We start from the raw sequence: 22,458 nt of genomic DNA, 5'->3' as shown, positions 1-22,458 counted from the left end.
CATTCCCTGTTTAAGACGTGAAGCCACACTTCGTGCCACCAACTTATAATCAGTGTTAAGAACGGTGATGGGACGTACGTCTTTAGCCCATCAGTGACCTGTGACCTTTGGATTAAAGCCAATACGTACAGCTAGAAAATCGGCGGGTAGCTCGCAACCAGCAAAAATCTCCTCGCACATTTTGCAGAAGCGGTCTCCTAACAAGCCGGAAAACCTAGCACTTCGATTAGTGCTGGAATGGCACAATCGAAGGGCGGTATTCTTGCGGAGTACCGCCAGAGATGAAAAACCGCAGTGTCAGGGCCTAAATGCTTGCAGCGTGTGCGTTCCACATGAGGGAGTGACATACGGTGGTGCGGGCTGATATGGCAACAGGCGACCGTCGAAAACATCGCAAAAGCAAGTGCCGGAAGGAACGACAATATACGAGAGCACTCGTCAACAGCCCAGTACTACCCTCCATGTCGAGGAGTAAACTGCGACTCCTATTTGAACGCCGCTAGCTGCCAGGGCAGTGGAGAAGCCGTGAGGCCGCCCCACAGCAGCGTCAGGCCGGTGCGAGCTATACTGGCGCGAGCTACACCTAGCCGAGTGCTTACGTCGTCCACCACCTACTGCATATGTGTGTGTGTGCGTGTGTACACACGTATTCTGCGTGCGTGCGGCGGCGACGACGACGACGTTCGCGAGGAGCTAAGGTTATAACTCCAAACAATTTAATTAAAATTATCTGTGACCAGACCATAAGAGACGCTAACGAGGCATCCGAAGGCACTGTCCTGTGCCCCCATAAATTACCAGCCTAGCGTAATGCGGCTGCAAGTGCGGTCCGGCTAACCGCAAAAAAAAAAAAAAAAATTACTTAAGATAATCTTAAATTAATTAAAAGAAATCGTGGTGTGTAAGCAACTAACTACTGGGCACATCAACAACTACGACAAGTTTTGCTACCAGCGGAATATCTGATCACTGCAGAATGTTAACCCATTTCAGGCTGTGTTTTAATTAATTTTAGGTGGGCCGATCCCGGCGGTACTGCAATGCCGGGCCAACCCGCTACAGAGGTGGAGCAAGCCCCTAGCACTCCGTCAGAAGCCAAAAATGAGTTTAATATTCTGGTCGTGTGATGCAGGACGTATCAGATATTAAGCTGATAAGAACAGATACTACACTTTTTTTCCCTCCTACCTCCCCTATAACCCTACCTTTTCCTCTCCAAAAATGCCGCCATCCTCTAGTGTCGACGCAGCACGTAAAGCAGGGTGTTGTTAGTAGCAAGACTTATTGCCATAAACCGAAAATAAAAGCGGAGGCATACTCTGCTATGCCTCAGGGGGCGACGACACACTACTCAGAAACACACCTCCCTCTGCAGGTGTGAGGCAAGTGATGATTTTAAAAACTAAATAGAAAGAAATAAATAAAGACAGAAATGAAGGCAAAATAAAAAAAAAAACAGCGACGCAGCACACTCAAACGAACTGGCGAGATAATCCCATCGCCCATAGAATTAACAAAGTAATAATCCTCTAAGATAGATTATGCGTTTTCCAATTTTCCAATAATTTTTCATACAAGGTTCACACAATTCGCATGTTACCAATTTCCATATTATCAGTATCACAGAACAGTCTACTCTAGTGATGCCCAGAAGGCCAATATCAAATCTGGGCTATGGGTAAGTCAAGGGTAGTTTGAAAGTCCGAGTGACAAAGATCCAGGGGTACACTCAGGCAATTCTTATACGAGGTGCCTTAGTTAGCCCGGAACACCTTTTGATAACCATGAACCATTGCAACTTTAAGAAATCTTGCAAAAGTAATGGTATATTTCCGGTCAGATTCCGCCAGGCGATGCTGGCTCCAAAGGTAGTCCATGAAAGAGACAGCATCTGCGAGGCAAAGGTCATAGATCGTGAAAATGGTTTGGCCCAAGAGACACACCATTGCGTTACGTCGTGTTCGGGGGTTGGTCTGAATACCAGGGTTAAGGAACCAGTCGACTGACACATAGTCCAGTGTAGTCCCACCGATCAGCGTTAATAGCACACGTGCAAGGTCCCACACTTCTGTGACGTGAGGGCATAGGAGACGATGCTCTCTGGTGTCTACGTCACCACATCGGCCGCAAGCAGCCGAGGGCCATAGGAGGATGGCCGCCAGGCGATGATTAGTGGGTATTAAATTGTTTACAACGCGATACCATAGCGCTGAAACTTCTGTGGGAAGGGCTAGGTGGTTGATATTAGCCCAAGCGTGGTGCCAGATGACCGACGGTCGTCTGTCCTCCAATTTGTGTGGTGTGAGCTGGCCTCGAAGCGCCTAGTAAAGGCGCTTCGATGTGCGTGCCTTGTCGGTGGCCACTGCTAGGATGTAACTTTGATTGAGGTGATAGTCCTTGACTGTCGTCATCCGGAATGGAATATGTGTCAAGCATACTGGTGCACGCGCCGATTGTAGGCGATAACGGTCGAAAAGCACCGCTGTTGTCCCACCTGGGTCAATCTCACGCAAAGTGGCGATACGGTGAATCAGGATTGCCGCACATTTGTGGGGAAAGTCAATGAGTCCAAGGCGACTATCGACTTTTGGCAGTGTACAAGTCTGTGCATCAACTTTGAATAGTGCACGCCGCCACAATAGGCAATATACTGTTTGTGAGATGGCTCTGCTGGTTTGTTTCGGTAGCGTAAGGAGTTGTGCTACATACCATGCCCGTGATAGGATGTAAGTATTAATCAGTTGGATTCGTTGATGGAGGTCGAGTCGTTGATCAGTGTGACTCACGCAAAGTCCTCTGATGCGCGTGAGAATCCGCCTGCACGTGAGTGTTAACATGCGCTGTGGACAGGCAGTCACCTCAAGACCCAAGATACATTGTTCCCCTACAATCCGGTAGCATGGGCGTTCGATGGTCAATGATCGTGGTCCTAGTGGGATTAGCACCATTTTGTTGGATTTTAACATGGCACCGGATGCTCGTTCATAAACGTGGAGGACTCGGCGAACCGAATCGATGTCCCTGGCGTTTGCTACAAACACACCTACACCATCCGCCTACGCCACACTGCGGAAGGTGACGCCTGGGGAAGGAACACCATCGACCATCCGTCCGATGTCACGCAGCATGGGGTACAGCGCCAAAGCGATAAAATACACTGACAAGGGACACCCTTGTCGAACTGATCGTCTGATGGAAATTGGTCGTGATCTGCAACCGTTCACAATGATTGTGGAATTTGCTCCATCCAAGAAGTGCCGGATGACTCTTATGAAGTGCTCCCCGAAACCCATCCGCTACATAACGGCCAGCAGGTAGGATGGGAGACCCTATCGGAGGCACCGGCGAAATCTAGGGATCAATTGCAGCCGGGGTTCGAGCGTCGGCGGTGGGTGAGTAAGACAGCATCACGGTATATAGAAGCAGCGGTGAAGGTGGTTCGATTCGAAACGCCACATGATTGAGTGGGACAAAGTACCTTATTCATTCCCTGTTTAAGACGTGAAGCCACACTTCGTGCCACCAACTTATAATCAGTGTTAAGAACGGTGATGGGACGTACGTCTTTAGCCCATCAGTGACCTGTGACCATTGGATTAAAGCCAATATGTACAGCTAGAAAATCGGCGGGTAGCTCGCAACCAGCAAAAATCTCCTCGCACATTTTGCAGAAGCGGTCTCCTAACAGGCCGGAAAACCTAGCACTTCGATTAGTGCTGGAATGGCACAATCGAAGGGCGGTATCCTTGCGGAGTACCGCCAGAGATGAAAAACCGCAGTGTCAGGGCCTAAATGCTTGCAGCGTGTGCGTTCCACATGAGGGAGTGACATACGGTGGTGCGGGCTGATATGGCAACAGGCGACCGTCGAAAACATCGCAAAAGCAAGTGCCGGAAGGAACGACAATATACGAGAGCACTCGTCAACAGCCCAGTACTACCCTCCATGTCGAGGAGTAAACTGCGACTCCTATTTGAACGCCGCTAGCTGCCAGGGCAGTGGAGAAGCCGTGAGGCCGCCCCACAGCAGCGTCAGGCCGGTGCGAGCTATACTGGCGCGAGCTACACCTAGCCGAGTGCTTACGTCGTCCACCACCTACTGCATATGTGTGTGTGCGTGTGTACACACGTATTCTGCGTGCGTGCGGCGGCGACGACGACGACGTTCGCGAGGAGCTAAGGTTATAACTCCAAACAATTTAATTAAAATTATCTGTGACCAGACCATAAGAGACGCTAACGAGGCATCCGAAGGCACTGTCCTGTGCCCCCATAAATTACCAGCCTAGCGTAATGCGGCTGCAAGTGCGGTCCGGCTAACCGCAAAAAAAAAAAAAAAAAAAAATTACTTAAGATAATCTTAAATTAACTAAAAGAAATCGTGGTGTGTAAGCAACTAACTACTGGGCACATCAACAACTACGACAAGTTTTGCTACCAGCGGAATATCTGATCACTGCAGAATGTTAACCCATTTCAGGCTGTGTTTTAATTAATTTTAGGTGGGCCGATCCCGGCGGTACTGCAATGCCGGGCCAACCCGCTACAGAGGTGGAGCAAGCCCCTAGCACTCCGTCAGAAGCCAAAAATGAGTTTAATATTCTGGTCGTGTGATGCAGGACGTATCAGATATTAAGCTGATAAGAACAGATACTACACTTTTTTTCCCTCCTACCTCCCCTATAGCCCTACCTTTTCCTCTCCAAAAATGCCGCCATCCTCTAGTGTCGACGCAGCACGTAAAGCAGGGTGTTGTTAGTAGCAAGACTTATTGCCATAAACCGAAAATAAAAGCGGAGGCATACTCTGCTATGCCTCAGGGGGCGACGACACACTACTCAGAAACACACCTCCCTCTGCAGGTGTGAGGCAAGTGATGATTTTAAAAACTAAATAGAAAGAAATAAATAAAGACAGAAATGAAGGCAAAATAAAAAAAAAAAACAGCGACGCAGCACACTCAAACGAACTGGCGAGATAATCCCATCGCCCATAGAATTAACAAAGTAATAATCCTCTAAGATAGATTATGCGTTTTCCAATTTTCCAATAATTTTTCATACAAGGTTCACACAATTCGCATGTTACCAATTTCCATATTATCAGTATCACAGAACAGTCTACTCTAGTGATGCCCAGAAGGCCAATATCAAATCTGGGGTATGGGTAAGTCAAGGGTAGTTTGAAAGTCCGAGTGACAAAGATCCAGGGGTACACTCAGGCAATTCTTATACGAGGTGCCTTAGTTAGCCCGGAACACCTTTTGATAACCATGAACCATTGCAACTTTAAGAAATCTTGCAAAAGTAATGGTATATTTCCGGTCAGATTCCGCCAGGCGATGCTGGCTCCAAAGGTAGTCCATGAAAGAGACAGCATCTGCGAGGCAAAGGTCATAGATCGTGAAAATGGTTTGGCCCAAGAGACACACCATTGCGTTACGTCGTGTTCGGGGGTTGGTCTGAATACCAGGGTTAAGGAACCAGTCGACTGACACATAGTCCAGTGTAGTCCCACCGATCAGCGTTAATAGCACACGTGCAAGGTCCCACACTTCTGTGACGTGAGGGCATAGGAGACGATGCTCTCTGGTGTCTACGTCACCACATCGGCCGCAAGCAGCCGAGGGCCATAGGAGGATGGCCGCCAGGCGATGATTAGTGGGTATTAAATTGTTTACAACGCGATACCATAGCGCTGAAACTTCTGTGGGAAGGGCTAGGTGGTTGATATTAGCCCAAGCGTGGTGCCAGATGACCGACGGTCGTCTGTCCTCCAATTTGTGTTGTGTGAGCTGGCCTCGAAGCGCCTAGTAAAGGCGCTTCGATGTGCGTGCCTTGTCGGTGGCCACTGCTAGGATGTAACTTTGATTGAGGTGATAGTCCTTGACTGTCGTCATCCGGAATGGAATATGTGTCAAGCATACTGGTGCACGCGCCGATTGTAGGCGATAACGGTCGAAAAGCACCGCTGTTGTCCCACCTGGGTCAATCTCACGCAAAGTGGCGATACGGTGAATCAGGATTGCCGCACATTTGTGGGGAAAGTCAATGAGTCCAAGGCGACTATCGACTTTTGGCAGTGTACAAGTCTGTGCATCAACTTTGAATAGTGCACGCCGCCACAATAGGCAATATACTGTTTGTGAGATGGCTCTGCTGGTTTGTTTCGGTAGCGTAAGGAGTTGTGCTACATACCATGCCCGTGATAGGATGTAAGTATTAATCAGTTGGATTCGTTGATGGAGGTCGAGTCGTTGATCAGTGTGACTCACGCAAAGTCCTCTGATGCGCGTGAGAATCCGCCTGCACGTGAGTGTTAACATGCGCTGTGGACAGGCAGTCACCTCAAGACCCAAGATACGTTGTTCCCCTACAATCCGGTAGCATGGGCGTTCGATGGTCAATGATCGTGGTCCTAGTGGGATTAGCACCATTTTGTTGGATTTTAACATGGCACCGGATGCTCGTTCATAAACGTGGAGGACTCGGCGAACCGAATCGATGTCCCTGGCGTTTGCTACAAACACACCTACACCATCCGCCTACGCCACACTGCGGAAGGTGACGCCTGGGAAAGGAACACCATCGACCATCCGTCCGATGTCACGCAGCATGGGGTACAGCGCCAAAGCGATAAAATACACTGACAAGGGACACCCTTGTCGAACTGATCGTCTGATGGAAATTGGTCGTGATCTGCAACCGTTCACAATGATTGTGGAATTTGCTCCATCCAAGAAGTGCCGGATGACTCTTATGAAGTGCTCCCCGAAACCCATCCGCTACATAACGGCCAGCAGGTAGGATGGGAGACCCTATCGGAGGCACCGGCGAAATCTAGGGATCAATTGCAGCCGGGGTTCGAGCGTCGGCGGTGGGTGAGTAAGACAGCATCACGGTATATAGAAGCAGCGGTGAAGGTGGTTCGATTCGAAACGCCACATGATTGAGTGGGACAAAGTACCTTATTCATTCCCTGTTTAAGACGTGAAGCCACACTTCGTGCCACCAACTTATAATCAGTGTTAAGAACGGTGATGGGACGTACGTCTTTAGCCCATCAGTGACCTGTGACCATTGGATTAAAGCCAATATGTACAGCTAGAAAATCGGCGGGTAGCTCGCAACCAGCAAAAATCTCCTCGCACATTTTGCAGAAGCGGTCTCCTAACAGGCCGGAAAACCTAGCACTTCGATTAGTGCTGGAATGGCACAATCGAAGGGCGGTATCCTTGCGGAGTACCGCCAGAGATGAAAAACCGCAGTGTCAGGGCCTAAATGCTTGCAGCGTGTGCGTTCCACATGAGGGAGTGACATACGGTGGTGCGGGCTGATATGGCAACAGGCGACCGTCGAAAACATCGCAAAAGCAAGTGCCGGAAGGAACGACAATATACGAGAGCACTCGTCAACAGCCCAGTACTACCCTCCATGTCGAGGAGTAAACTGCGACTCCTATTTGAACGCCGCTAGCTGCCAGGGCAGTGGAGAAGCCGTGAGGCCGCCCCACAGCAGCGTCAGGCCGGTGCGAGCTATACTGGCGCGAGCTACACCTAGCCGAGTGCTTACGTCGTCCACCACCTACTGCATATGTGTGTGTGCGTGTGTACACACGTATTCTGCGTGCGTGCGGCGGCGACGACGACGACGTTCGCGAGGAGCTAAGGTTATAACTCCAAACAATTTAATTAAAATTATCTGTGACCAGACCATAAGAGACGCTAACGAGGCATCCGAAGGCACTGTCCTGTGCCCCCATAAATTACCAGCCTAGCGTAATGCGGCTGCAAGTGCGGTCCGGCTAACCGCAAAAAAAAAAAAAAAAAAAAAATTACTTAAGATAATCTTAAATTAACTAAAAGAAATCGTGGTGTGTAAGCAACTAACTACTGGGCACATCAACAACTACGACAAGTTTTGCTACCAGCGGAATATCTGATCACTGCAGAATGTTAACCCATTTCAGGCTGTGTTTTAATTAATTTTAGGTGGGCCGATCCCGGCGGTACTGCAATGCCGGGCCAACCCGCTACAGAGGTGGAGCAAGCCCCTAGCACTCCGTCAGAAGCCAAAAATGAGTTTAATATTCTGGTCGTGTGATGCAGGACGTATCAGATATTAAGCTGATAAGAACAGATACTACACTTTTTTTCCCTCCTACCTCCCCTATAGCCCTACCTTTTCCTCTCCAAAAATGCCGCCATCCTCTAGTGTCGACGCAGCACGTAAAGCAGGGTGTTGTTAGTAGCAAGACTTATTGCCATAAACCGAAAATAAAAGCGGAGGCATACTCTGCTATGCCTCAGGGGGCGACGACACACTACTCAGAAACACACCTCCCTCTGCAGGTGTGAGGCAAGTGATGATTTTAAAAACTAAATAGAAAGAAATAAATAAAGACAGAAATGAAGGCAAAATAAAAAAAAAAACAGCGACGCAGCACACTCAAACGAACTGGCGAGATAATCCCATCGCCCATAGAATTAACAAAGTAATAATCCTCTAAGATAGATTATGCGTTTTCCAATTTTCCAATAATTTTTCATACAAGGTTCACACAATTCACATGTTACCAATTTCCATATTATCAGTATCACAGAACAGTCTACTCTAGTGATGCCCAGAAGGCCAATATCAAATCTGGGGTATGGGTAAGTCAAGGGTAGTTTGAAAGTCCGAGTGACAAAGATCCAGGGGTACACTCAGGCAATTCTTATACGAGGTGCCTTAGTTAGCCCGGAACACCTTTTGATAACCATGAACCATTGCAACTTTAAGAAATCTTGCAAAAGTAATGGTATATTTCCGGTCAGATTCCGCCAGGCGATGCTGGCTCCAAAGGTAGTCCATGAAAGAGACAGCATCTGCGAGGCAAAGGTCATAGATCGTGAAAATGGTTTGGCCCAAGAGACACACCATTGCGTTACGTCGTGTTCGGGGGTTGGTCTGAATACCAGGGTTAAGGAACCAGTCGACTGACACATAGTCCAGTGTAGTCCCACCGATCAGCGTTAATAGCACACGTGCAAGGTCCCACACTTCTGTGACGTGAGGGCATAGGAGACGATGCTCTCTGGTGTCTACGTCACCACATCGGCCGCAAGCAGCCGAGGGCCATAGGAGGATGGCCGCCAGGCGATGATTAGTGGGTATTAAATTGTTTACAACGCGATACCATAGCGCTGAAACTTCTGTGGGAAGGGCTAGGTGGTTGATATTAGCCCAAGCGTGGTGCCAGATGACCGACGGTCGTCTGTCCTCCAATTTGTGTTGTGTGAGCTGGCCTCGAAGCGCCTAGTAAAGGCGCTTCGATGTGCGTGCCTTGTCGGTGGCCACTGCTAGGATGTAACTTTGATTGAGGTGATAGTCCTTGACTGTCGTCATCCGGAATGGAATATGTGTCAAGCATACTGGTGCACGCGCCGATTGTAGGCGATAACGGTCGAAAAGCACCGCTGTTGTCCCACCTGGGTCAATCTCACGCAAAGTGGCGATACGGTGAATCAGGATTGCCGCACATTTGTGGGGAAAGTCAATGAGTCCAAGGCGACTATCGACTTTTGGCAGTGTACAAGTCTGTGCATCAACTTTGAATAGTGCACGCCGCCACAATAGGCAATATACTGTTTGTGAGATGGCTCTGCTGGTTTGTTTCGGTAGCGTAAGGAGTTGTGCTACATACCATGCCCGTGATAGGATGTAAGTATTAATCAGTTGGATTCGTTGATGGAGGTCGAGTCGTTGATCAGTGTGACTCACGCAAAGTCCTCTGATGCGCGTGAGAATCCGCCTGCACGTGAGTGTTAACATGCGCTGTGGACAGGCAGTCACCTCAAGACCCAAGATACGTTGTTCCCCTACAATCCGGTAGCATGGGCGTTCGATGGTCAATGATCGTGGTCCTAGTGGGATTAGCACCATTTTGTTGGATTTTAACATGGCACCGGATGCTCGTTCATAAACGTGGAGGACTCGGCGAACCGAATCGATGTCCCTGGCGTTTGCTACAAACACACCTACACCATCCGCCTACGCCACACTGCGGAAGGTGACGCCTGGGAAAGGAACACCATCGACCATCCGTCCGATGTCACGCAGCATGGGGTACAGCGCCAAAGCGATAAAATACACTGACAAGGGACACCCTTGTCGAACTGATCGTCTGATGGAAATTGGTCGTGATCTGCAACCGTTCACAATGATTGTGGAATTTGCTCCATCCAAGAAGTGCCGGATGACTCTTATGAAGTGCTCCCCGAAACCCATCCGCTACATAACGGCCAGCAGGTAGGATGGGAGACCCTATCGGAGGCACCGGCGAAATCTAGGGATCAATTGCAGCCGGGGTTCGAGCGTCGGCGGTGGGTGAGTAAGACAGCATCACGGTATATAGAAGCAGCGGTGAAGGTGGTTCGATTCGAAACGCCACATGATTGAGTGGGACAAAGTACCTTATTCATTCCCTGTTTAAGACGTGAAGCCACACTTCGTGCCACCAACTTATAATCAGTGTTAAGAACGGTGATGGGACGTACGTCTTTAGCCCATCAGTGACCTGTGACCTTTGGATTAAAGCCAATACGTACAGCTAGAAAATCGGCGGGTAGCTCGCAACCAGCAAAAATCTCCTCGCACATTTTGCAGAAGCGGTCTCCTAACAGGCCGGAAAACCTAGCACTTCGATTAGTGCTGGAATGGCACAATCGAAGGGCGGTATCCTTGCGGAGTACCGCCAGAGATGAAAAACCGCAGTGTCAGGGCCTAAATGCTTGCAGCGTGTGCGTTCCACATGAGGGAGTGACATACGGTGGTGCGGGCTGATATGGCAACAGGCGACCGTCGAAAACATCGCAAAAGCAAGTGCCGGAAGGAACGACAATATACGAGAGCACTCGTCAACAGCCCAGTACTACCCTCCATGTCGAGGAGTAAACTGCGACTCCTATTTGAACGCCGCTAGCTGCCAGGGCAGTGGAGAAGCCGTGAGGCCGCCCCACAGCAGCGTCAGGCCGGTGCGAGCTATACTGGCGCGAGCTACACCTAGCCGAGTGCTTACGTCGTCCACCACCTACTGCATATGTGTGTGTGCGTGTGTACACACGTATTCTGCGTGCGTGCGGCGGCGACGACGACGACGTTCGCGAGGAGCTAAGGTTATAACTCCAAACAATTTAATTAAAATTATCTGTGACCAGACCATAAGAGACGCTAACGAGGCATCCGAAGGCACTGTCCTGTGCCCCCATAAATTACCAGCCTAGCGTAATGCGGCTGCAAGTGCGGTCCGGCTAACCGCAAAAAAAAAAAAAAAAAAATTACTTAAGATAATCTTAAATTAATTAAAAGAAATCGTGGTGTGTAAGCAACTAACTACTGGGCACATCAACAACTACGACAAGTTTTGCTACCAGCGGAATATCTGATCACTGCAGAATGTTAACCCATTTCAGGCTGTGTTTTAATTAATTTTAGGTGGGCCGATCCCGGCGGTACTGCAATGCCGGGCCAACCCGCTACAGAGGTGGAGCAAGCCCCTAGCACTCCGTCAGAAGCCAAAAATGAGTTTAATATTCTGGTCGTGTGATGCAGGACGTATCAGATATTAAGCTGATAAGAACAGATACTACACTTTTTTTCCCTCCTACCTCCCCTATAGCCCTACCTTTTCCTCTCCAAAAATGCCGCCATCCTCTAGTGTCGACGCAGCACGTAAAGCAGGGTGTTGTTAGTAGCAAGACTTATTGCCATAAACCGAAAATAAAAGCGGAGGCATACTCTGCTATGCCTCAGGGGGCGACGACACACTACTCAGAAACACACCTCCCTCTGCAGGTGTGAGGCAAGTGATGATTTTAAAAACTAAATAGAAAGAAATAAATAAAGACAGAAATGAAGGCAAAATAAAAAAAAAAACAGCGACGCAGCACACTCAAACGAACTGGCGAGATAATCCCATCGCCCATAGAATTAACAAAGTAATAATCCTCTAAGATAGATTATGCGTTTTCCAATTTTCCAATAATTTTTCATACAAGGTTCACACAATTCACATGTTACCAATTTCCATATTATCAGTATCACAGAACAGTCTACTCTAGTGATGCCCAGAAGGCCAATATCAAATCTGGGGTATGGGTAAGTCAAGGGTAGTTTGAAAGTCCGAGTGACAAAGATCCAGGGGTACACTCAGGCAATTCTTATACGAGGTGCCTTAGTTAGCCTGGAACACCTTTTGATAACCATGAACCATTGCAACTTTAAGAAATCTTGCAAAAGTAATGGTATATTTCCGGTCAGATTCCGCCAGGCGATGCTGGCTCCAAAGGTAGTCCATGAAAGAGACAGCATCTGCGAGGCAAAGGTCATAGATCGTGAAAATGGTTTGGCCCAAGAGACACACCATTGCGTTACGTCGTGTTCGGGGGTTGGTCTGAATACCAGGGTTAAGGAACCAGTCGACTGACACATAGTCCAGTGTAGTCCCACCGATCAGCGTTAATAGCACACGTGCAAGGTCCCACACTTCTGTGACGTGAGGGCATAGGAGACGATGCTCTCTGGTGTCTACGTCACCACATCGGCCGCAAGCAGCCGAGGGCCATAGGAGGATGGCCGCCAGGCGATGATTAGTGGGTATTAAATTGTTTACAACGCGATACCATAGCGCTGAAACTTCTGTGGGAAGGGCTAGGTGGTTGATATTAGCCCAAGCGTGGTGCCAGATGACCGACGGTCGTCTGTCCTCCAATTTGTGTGGTGTGAGCTGGCCTCGAAGCGCCTAGTAAAGGCGCTTCGATGTGCGTGCCTTGTCGGTGGCCACTGCTAGGATGTAACTTTGATTGAGGTGATAGTCCTTGACTGTCGTCATCCGGAATGGAATATGTGTCAAGCATACTGGTGCACGCGCCGATTGTAGGCGATAACGGTCGAAAAGCACCGCTGTTGTCCCACCTGGGTCAATCTCACGCAAAGTGGCGATACGGTGAATCAGGATTGCCGCACATTTGTGGGGAAAGTCAATGAGTCCAAGGCGACTATCGACTTTTGGCAGTGTACAAGTCTGTGCATCAACTTTGAATAGTGCACGCCGCCACAATAGGCAATATACTGTTTGTGAGATGGCTCTGCTGGTTTGTTTCGGTAGCGTAAGGAGTTGTGCTACATACCATGCCCGTGATAGGATGTAAGTATTAATCAGTTGGATTCGTTGATGGAGGTCGAGTCGTTGATCAGTGTGACTCACGCAAAGTCCTGTGATGCGCGTGAGAATCCGCCTGCACGTGAGTGTTAACATGCGCTGTGGACAGGCAGTCACCTCAAGACCCAAGATACGTTGTTCCCCTACAATCCGGTAGCATGGGCGTTCGATGGTCAATGATCGTGGTCCTAGTGGGATTAGCACCATTTTGTTGGATTTTAACATGGCACCGGATGCTCGTTCATAAACGTGGAGGACTCGGCGAACCGAATCGATGTCCCTGGCGTTTGCTACAAACACACCTACACCATCCGCCTACGCCACACTGCGGAAGGTGACGCCTGGGAAAGGAACACCATCGACCATCCGTCCGATGTCACGCAGCATGGGGTACAGCGCCAAAGCGATAAAATACACTGACAAGGGACACCCTTGTCGAACTGATCGTCTGATGGAAATTGGTCGTGATCTGCAACCGTTCACAATGATTGTGGAATTTGCTCCATCCAAGAAGTGCCGGATGACTCTTATGAAGTGCTCCCCGAAACCCATCCGCTACATAACGGCCAGCAGGTAGGATGGGAGACCCTATCGGAGGCACCGGCGAAATCTAGGGATCAATTGCAGCCGGGGTTCGAGCGTCGGCGGTGGGTGAGTAAGACAGCATCACGGTATATAGAAGCAGCGGTGAAGGTGGTTCGATTCGAAACGCCACATGATTGAGTGGGACAAAGTACCTTATTCATTCCCTGTTTAAGACGTGAAGCCACACTTCGTGCCACCAACTTATAATCAGTGTTAAGAACGGTGATGGGACGTACGTCTTTAGCCCATCAGTGACCTGTGACCTTTGGATTAAAGCCAATATGTACAGCTAGAAAATCGGCGGGTAGCTCGCAACCAGCAAAAATCTCCTCGCACATTTTGCAGAAGCGGTCTCCTAACAGGCCGGAAAACCTAGCACTTCGATTAGTGCTGGAATGGCACAATCGAAGGGCGGTATCCTTGCGGAGTACCGCCAGAGATGAAAAACCGCAGTGTCAGGGCCTAAATGCTTGCAGTGTGTGCGTTCCACATGAGGGAGTGACATACGGTGGTGCGGGCTGATATGGCAACAGGCGACCGTCGAAAACATCGCAAAAGCAAGTGCCGGAAGGAACGACAATATACGAGAGCACTCGTCAACAGCCCAGTACTACCCTCCATGTCGAGGAGTAAACTGCGACTCCTATTTGAACGCCGCTAGCTGCCAGGGCAGTGGAGAAGCCGTGAGGCCGCCCCACAGCAGCGTCAGGCCGGTGCGAGCTATACTGGCGCGAGCTACACCTAGCCGAGTGCTTACGTCGTCCACCACCTACTGCATATGTGTGTGTGCGTGTGTACACACGTATTCTGCGTGCGTGCGGCGGCGACGACGACGACGTTCGCGAGGAGCTAAGGTTATAACTCCAAACAATTTAATTAAAATTATCTGTGACCAGACCATAAGAGACGCTAACGAGGCATCCGAAGGCACTGTCCTGTGCCCCCATAAATTACCAGCCTAGCGTAATGCGGCTGCAAGTGCGGTCCGGCTAACCGCAAAAAAAAAAAAAAAAAAAAAAAATTACTTAAGATAATCTTAAATTAATTAAAAGAAATCGTGGTGTGTAAGCAACTAACTACTGGGCACATCAACAACTACGACAAGTTTTGCTACCAGCGGAATATCTGATCACTGCAGAATGTTAACCCATTTCAGGCTGTGTTTTAATTAATTTTAGGTGGGCCGATCCCGGCGGTACTGCAATGCCGGGCCAACCCGCTACAGAGGTGGAGCAAGCCCCTAGCACTCCGTCAGAAGCCAAAAATGAGTTTAATATTCTGGTCGTGTGATGCAGGACGTATCAGATATTAAGCTGATAAGAACAGATACTACACTTTTTTTCCCTCCTACCTCCCCTATAGCCCTACCTTTTCCTCTCCAAAAATGCCGCCATCCTCTAGTGTCGACGCAGCACGTAAAGCAGGGTGTTGTTAGTAGCAAGACTTATTGCCATAAACCGAAAATAAAAGCGGAGGCATACTCTGCTATGCCTCAGGGGGCGACGACACACTACTCAGAAACACACCTCCCTCTGCAGGTGTGAGGCAAGTGATGATTTTAAAAACTAAATAGAAAGAAATAAATAAAGACAGAAATGAAGGCAAAATAAAAAAAAAAACAGCGACGCAGCACACTCAAACGAACTGGCGAGATAATCCCATCGCCCATAGAATTAACAAAGTAATAATCCTCTAAGATAGATTATGCGTTTTCCAATTTTCCAATAATTTTTCATACAAGGTTCACACAATTCGCATGTTACCAATTTCCATATTATCAGTATCACAGAACAGTCTACTCTAGTGATGCCCAGAAGGCCAATATCAAATCTGGGGTATGGGTAAGTCAAGGGTAGTTTGAAAGTCCGAGTGACAAAGATCCAGGGGTACACTCAGGCAATTCTTATACGAGGTGCCTTAGTTAGCCCGGAACACCTTTTGATAACCATGAACCATTGCAACTTTAAGAAATCTTGCAAAAGTAATGGTATATTTCCGGTCAGATTCCGCCAGGCGATGCTGGCTCCAAAGGTAGTCCATGAAAGAGACAGCATCTGCGAGGCAAAGGTCATAGATCGTGAAAATGGTTTGGCCCAAGAGACACACCATTGCGTTACGTCGTGTTCGGGGGTTGGTCTGAATACCAGGGTTAAGGAACCAGTCGACTGACACATAGTCCAGTGTAGTCCCACCGATCAGCGTTAATAGCACACGTGCAAGGTCCCACACTTCTGTGACGTGAGGGCATAGGAGACGATGCTCTCTGGTGTCTACGTCACCACATCGGCCGCAAGCAGCCGAGGGCCATAGGAGGATGGCCGCCAGGCGATGATTAGTGGGTATTAAATTGTTTACAACGCGATACCATAGCGCTGAAACTTCTGTGGGAAGGGCTAGGTGGTTGATATTAGCCCAAGCGTGGTGCCAGATGACCGACGGTCGTCTGTCCTCCAATTTGTGTGGTGTGAGCTGGCCTCGAAGCGCCTAGTAAAGGCGCTTCGATGTGCGTGCCTTGTCGGTGGCCACTGCTAGGATGTAACTTTGATTGAGGTGATAGTCCTTGACTGTCGTCATCCGGAATGGAATATGTGTCAAGCATACTGGTGCACGCGCCGATTGTAGGCGATAACGGTCGAAAAGCACCGCTGTTGTCCCACCTGGGTCAATCTCACGCAAAGTGGCGATACGGTGAATCAGGATTGCCGCACATTTGTGGGGAAAGTCAATGAGTCCAAGGCGACTATCGACTTTTGGCAGTGTACAAGTCTGTGCATCAACTTTGAATAGTGCACGCCGCCACAATAGGCAATATACTGTTTGTGAGATGGCTCTGCTGGTTTGTTTCGGTAGCGTAAGGAGTTGTGCTACATACCATGCCCGTGATAGGATGTAAGTATTAATCAGTTGGATTCGTTGATGGAGGTCGAGTCGTTGATCAGTGTGACTCACGCAAAGTCCTCTGATGCGCGTGAGAATCCGCCTGCACGTGAGTGTTAACATGCGCTGTGGACAGGCAGTCACCTCAAGACCCAAGATACGTTGTTCCCCTACAATCCGGTAGCATGGGCGTTCGATGGTCAATGATCGTGGTCCTAGTGGGATTAGCACCATTTTGTTGGATTTTAACATGGCACCGGATGCTCGTTCATAAACGTGGAGGACTCGGCGAACCGAATCGATGTCCCTGGCGTTTGCTACAAACACACCTACACCATCCGCCTACGCCACACTGCGGAAGGTGACGCCTGGGAAAGGAACACCATCGACCATCCGTCCGATGTCACGCAGCATGGGGTACAGCGCCAAAGCGATAAAATACACTGACAAGGGACACCCTTGTCGAACTGATCGTCTGATGGAAATTGGTCGTGATCTGCAACCGTTCACAATGATTGTGGAATTTGCTCCATCCAAGAAGTGCCGGATGACTCTTATGAAGTGCTCCCCGAAACCCATCCGCTACATAACGGCCAGCAGGTAGGATGGGAGACCCTATCGGAGGCACCGGCGAAATCTAGGGATCAATTGCAGCCGGGGTTCGAGCGTCGGCGGTGAGTGAGTAAGACAGCATCACGGTATATAGAAGCAGCGGTGAAGGTGGTTCGATTCGAAACGCCACATGATTGAGTGGGACAAAGTACCTTATTCATTCCCTGTTTAAGACGTGAAGCCACACTTCATGCCACCAACTTATAATCAGTGATAAGAACGGTGATGGGACGTACGTCTTTAGCCCATCAGTGACCTGTGACCTTTGGATTAAAGCCAATACGTACAGCTAGAAAATCGGCGGGTAGCTCGCAACCAGCAAAAATCTCCTCGCACATTTTGCAGAAGCGGTCTCCTAACAGGCCGGAAAACCTAGCACTTCGATTAGTGCTGGAATGGCACAATCGAAGGGCGGTATCCTTGCGGAGTACCGCCAGAGATGAAAAACCGCAGTGTCAGGGCCTAAATGCTTGCAGCGTGTGCGTTCCACATGAGGGAGTGACATACGGTGGTGCGGGCTGATATGGCAACAGGCGACCGTCGAAAACATCGCAAAAGCAAGTGCCGGAAGGAACGACAATATACGAGAGCACTCGTCAACAGCCCAGTACTACCCTCCATGTCGAGGAGTAAACTGCGACTCCTATTTGAACGCCGCTAGCTGCCAGGGCAGTGGAGAAGCCGTGAGGCCGCCCCACAGCAGCGTCAGGCCGGTGCGAGCTATACTGGCGCGAGCTACACCTAGCCGAGTGCTTACGTCGTCCACCACCTACTGCATATGTGTGTGTGCGTGTGTACACACGTATTCTGCGTGCGTGCGACGACGACGTTCGCGAGGAGCTAAGGTTATAACTCCAAACAATTTAATTAAAATTATCTGTGACCAGACCATAAGAGACGCTAACGAGGCATCCGAAGGCACTGTCCTGTGCCCCCATAAATTACCAGCCTAGCGTAATGCGGCTGCAAGTGCGGTCCGGCTAACCGCAAAAAAAAAAAAAAAAAAAAAAAAATTACTTAAGATAATCTTAAATTAATTAAAAGAAATCGTGGTGTGTAAGCAACTAACTACTGGGCACATCAACAACTACGACAAGTTTTGCTACCAGCGGAATATCTGATCACTGCAGAATGTTAACCCATTTCAGGCTGTGTTTTAATTAATTTTAGGTGGGCCGATCCCGGCGGTACTGCAATGCCGGGCCAACCCGCTACAGAGGTGGAGCAAGCCCCTAGCACTCCGTCAGAAGCCAAAAATGAGTTTAATATTCTGGTCGTGTGATGCAGGACGTATCAGATATTAAGCTGATAAGAACAGATACTACACTTTTTTTCCCTCCTACCTCCCCTATAGCCCTACCTTTTCCTCTCCAAAAATGCCGCCATCCTCTAGTGTCGACGCAGCACGTAAAGCAGGGTGTTGTTAGTAGCAAGACTTATTGCCATAAACCGAAAATAAAAGCGGAGGCATACTCTGCTATGCCTCAGGGGGCGACGACACACTACTCAGAAACACACCTCCCTCTGCAGGTGTGAGGCAAGTGATGATTTTAAAAACTAAATAGAAAGAAATAAATAAAGACAGAAATGAAGGCAAAATAAAAAAAAAAACAGCGACGCAGCACACTCAAACGAACTGGCGAGATAATCCCATCGCCCATAGAATTAACAAAGTAATAATCCTCTAAGATAGATTATGCGTTTTCCAATTTTCCAATAATTTTTCATACAAGGTTCACACAATTCGCATGTTACCAATTTCCATATTATCAGTATCACAGAACAGTCTACTCTAGTGATGCCCAGAAGGCCAATATCAAATCTGGGGTATGGGTAAGTCAAGGGTAGTTTGAAAGTCCGAGTGACAAAGATCCAGGGGTACACTCAGGCAATTCTTATACGAGGTGCCTTAGTTAGCCCGGAACACCTTTTGATAACCATCAACCATTGCAACTTTAAGAAATCTTGCAAAAGTAATGGTATATTTCCGGTCAGATTCCGCCAGGCGATGCTGGCTCCAAAGGTAGTCCATGAAAGAGACAGCATCTGCGAGGCAAAGGTCATAGATCGTGAAAATGGTTTGGCCCAAGAGACACACCATTGCGTTACGTCGTGTTCGGGGGTTGGTCTGAATACCAGGGTTAAGGAACCAGTCGACTGACACATAGTCCAGTGTAGTCCCACCGATCAGCGTTAATAGCACACGTGCAAGGTCCCACACTTCTGTGACGTGAGGGCATAGGAGACGATGCTCTCTGGTGTCTACGTCACCACATCGGCCGCAAGCAGCCGAGGGCCATAGGAGGATGGCCGCCAGGCGATGATTAGTGGGTATTAAATTGTTTACAACGCGATACCATAGCGCTGAAACTTCTGTGGGAAGGGCTAGGTGGTTGATATTAGCCCAAGCGTGGTGCCAGATGACCGACGGTCGTCTGTCTTCCAATTTGTGTGGTGTGAGCTGGCCTCGAAGCGCCTAGTAAAGGCGCTTCGATGTGCGTGCCTTGTCGGTGGCCACTGCTAGGATGTAACTTTGATTGAGGTGATAGTCCTTGACTGTCGTCATCCGGAATGGAATATGTGTCAAGCATACTGGTGCACGCGCCGATTGTAGGCGATAACGGTCGAAAAGCACCGCTGTTGTCCCACCTGGGTCAATCTCACGCAAAGTGGCGATACGGTGAATCAGGATTGCCGCACATTTGTGGGGAAAGTCAATGAGTCCAAGGCGACTATCGACTTTTGGCAGTGTACAAGTCTGTGCATCAACTTTGAATAGTGCACGCCGCCACAATAGGCAATATACTGTTTGTGAGATGGCTCTGCTGGTTTGTTTCGGTAGCGTAAGGAGTTGTGCTACATACCATGCCCGTGATAGGATGTAAGTATTAATCAGTTGGATTCGTTGATGGAGGTCGAGTCGTTGATCAGTGTGACTCACGCAAAGTCCTCTGATGCGCGTGAGAATCCGCCTGCACGTGAGTGTTAACATGCGCTGTGGACAGGCAGTCACCTCAAGACCCAAGATACGTTGTTCCCCTACAATCCGGTAGCATGGGCGTTCGATGGTCAATGATCGTGGTCCTAGTGGGATTAGCACCATTTTGTTGGATTTTAACATGGCACCGGATGCTCGTTCATAAACGTGGAGGACTCGGCGAACCGAATCGATGTCCCTGGCGTTTGCTACAAACACACCTACACCATCCGCCTACGCCACACTGCGGAAGGTGACGCCTGGGAAAGGAACACCATCGACCATCCGTCCGATGTCACGCAGCATGGGGTACAGCGCCAAAGCGATAAAATACACTGACAAGGGACACCCTTGTCGAACTGATCGTCTGATGGGAATTGGTCGTGATCTGCAACCGTTCACAATGATTGTGGAATTTGCTCCATCCAAGAAGTGCCGGATGACTCTTATGAAGTGCTCCCCGAAACCCATCCGCTACATAACGGCCAGCAGGTAGGATGGGAGACCCTATCGGAGGCACCGGCGAAATCTAGGGATCAATTGCAGCCGGGGTTCGAGCGTCGGCGGTGAGTGAGTAAGACAGCATCACGGTATATAGAAGCAGCGGTGAAGGTGGTTCGATTCGAAACGCCACATGATTGAGTGGGACAAAGTACCTTATTCATTCCCTGTTTAAGACGTGAAGCCACACTTCATGCCACCAACTTATAATCAGTGATAAGAACGGTGATGGGACGTACGTCTTTAGCCCATCAGTGACCTGTGACCTTTGGATTAAAGCCAATACGTACAGCTAGAAAATCGGCGGGTAGCTCGCAACCAGCAAAAATCTCCTCGCACATTTTGCAGAAGCGGTCTCCTAACAGGCCGGAAAACCTAGCACTTCGATTAGTGCTGGAATGGCACAATCGAAGGGCGGTATCCTTGCGGAGTACCGCCAGAGATGAAAAACCGCAGTGTCAGGGCCTAAATGCTTGCAGCGTGTGCGTTCCACATGAGGGAGTGACATACGGTGGTGCGGGCTGATATGGCAACAGGCGACCGTCGAAAACATCGCAAAAGCAAGTGCCGGAAGGAACGACAATATACGAGAGCACTCGTCAACAGCCCAGTACTACCCTCCATGTCGAGGAGTAAACTGCGACTCCTATTTGAACGCCGCTAGCTGCCAGGGCAGTGGAGAAGCCGTGAGGCCGCCCCACAGCAGCGTCAGGCCGGTGCGAGCTATACTGGCGCGAGCTACACCTAGCCGAGTGCTTACGTCGTCCACCACCTACTGCATATGTGTGTGTGCGTGTGTACACACGTATTCTGCGTGCGTGCGGCGGCGACGACGACGACGTTCGCGAGGAGCTAAGGTTATAACTCCAAACAATTTAATTAAAATTATCTGTGACCAGACCATAAGAGACGCTAACGAGGCATCCGAAGGCACTGTCCTGTGCCCCCATAAATTACCAGCCTAGCGTAATGCGGCTGCAAGTGCGGTCCGGCTAACCGCAAAAAAAAAAAAAAAAAAAAAAAAATTACTTAAGATAATCTTAAATTAATTAAAAGAAATCGTGGTGTGTAAGCAACTAACTACTGGGCACATCAACAACTACGACAAGTTTTGCTACCAGCGGAATATCTGATCACTGCAGAATGTTAACCCATTTCAGGCTGTGTTTTAATTAATTTTAGGTGGGCCGATCCCGGCGGTACTGCAATGCCGGGCCAACCCGCTACAGAGGTGGAGCAAGCCCCTAGCACTCCGTCAGAAGCCAAAAATGAGTTTAATATTCTGGTCGTGTGATGCAGGACGTATCAGATATTAAGCTGATAAGAACAGATACTACACTTTTTTTCCCTCCTACCTCCCCTATAGCCCTACCTTTTCCTCTCCAAAAATGCCGCCATCCTCTAGTGTCGACGCAGCACGTAAAGCAGGGTGTTGTTAGTAGCAAGACTTATTGCCATAAACCGAAAATAAAAGCGGAGGCATACTCTGCTATGCCTCAGGGGGCGACGACACACTACTCAGAAACACACCTCCCTCTGCAGGTGTGAGGCAAGTGATGATTTTAAAAACTAAATAGAAAGAAATAAATAAAGACAGAAATGAAGGCAAAATAAAAAAAAAAAACAGCGACGCAGCACACTCAAACGAACTGGCGAGATAATCCCATCGCCCATAGAATTAACAAAGTAATAATCCTCTAAGATAGA

At 49.0% G+C, this 22,458-nt stretch overlaps 7 pseudogenes; all 7 read right to left on the bottom strand.

Moving 5' to 3' along the window:
• Nucleotides 1–1,010: 1,010 nt before the first annotated feature.
• LOC124720606 lies at nucleotides 1,011–1,223 on the bottom strand (annotated as a pseudogene).
• Nucleotides 1,224–4,496: 3,273 nt separating this feature from the next.
• Nucleotides 4,497–4,709, bottom strand: LOC124720059 (annotated as a pseudogene).
• A 3,275-nt stretch (nucleotides 4,710–7,984) lies between these two features.
• LOC124720055 lies at nucleotides 7,985–8,197 on the bottom strand (annotated as a pseudogene).
• A 3,271-nt stretch (nucleotides 8,198–11,468) lies between these two features.
• On the bottom strand, nucleotides 11,469–11,681 carry LOC124720050 (annotated as a pseudogene).
• Nucleotides 11,682–14,957: 3,276 nt separating this feature from the next.
• LOC124720041 lies at nucleotides 14,958–15,170 on the bottom strand (annotated as a pseudogene).
• A 3,268-nt stretch (nucleotides 15,171–18,438) lies between these two features.
• LOC124720036 lies at nucleotides 18,439–18,651 on the bottom strand (annotated as a pseudogene).
• Nucleotides 18,652–21,928: 3,277 nt separating this feature from the next.
• LOC124720032 lies at nucleotides 21,929–22,141 on the bottom strand (annotated as a pseudogene).
• Nucleotides 22,142–22,458: the final 317 nt, after the last annotated feature.

The sequence above is a fragment of the Schistocerca piceifrons genome, chromosome 1, assembly GCF_021461385.2.
Source record: "Schistocerca piceifrons isolate TAMUIC-IGC-003096 chromosome 1, iqSchPice1.1, whole genome shotgun sequence".
Classification (NCBI taxonomy): domain Eukaryota; kingdom Metazoa; phylum Arthropoda; class Insecta; order Orthoptera; family Acrididae; genus Schistocerca; species Schistocerca piceifrons.
The sequence above is the reverse complement of the archived record's forward strand: the minus strand, read 5'-3'. Positions and strand labels throughout refer to the sequence as shown.